We start from the raw sequence: 241 nt of genomic DNA on the forward strand, positions 1-241 counted from the left end.
CACCCGCACTCTGGCATCGCACCTGATCTTACCTGTACGGGGCTGGAGGTGGAATTTTTGGGACCAGACTGGCAAAGGCCAACCAGAGTCCGCGGAGACCTTGGCTGTCAGCATTCTCCCTCTGCAGGTTGAAAATATTGAATTGCTAGGCTTGGGTATCGGGTAGTTTTGCCTTCTCGTTAGTCCATTATGGTCTTAGTTATTCGTTTTGTAATTCGCTCGTTTGTTTTGGTTTGCGGGC

The sequence above is a fragment of the Penaeus monodon genome, chromosome 27 (assembly GCF_015228065.2).
Source record: "Penaeus monodon isolate SGIC_2016 chromosome 27, NSTDA_Pmon_1, whole genome shotgun sequence".
In the NCBI taxonomy this organism is placed as follows: Eukaryota; Metazoa; Arthropoda; class Malacostraca; order Decapoda; family Penaeidae; genus Penaeus; species Penaeus monodon.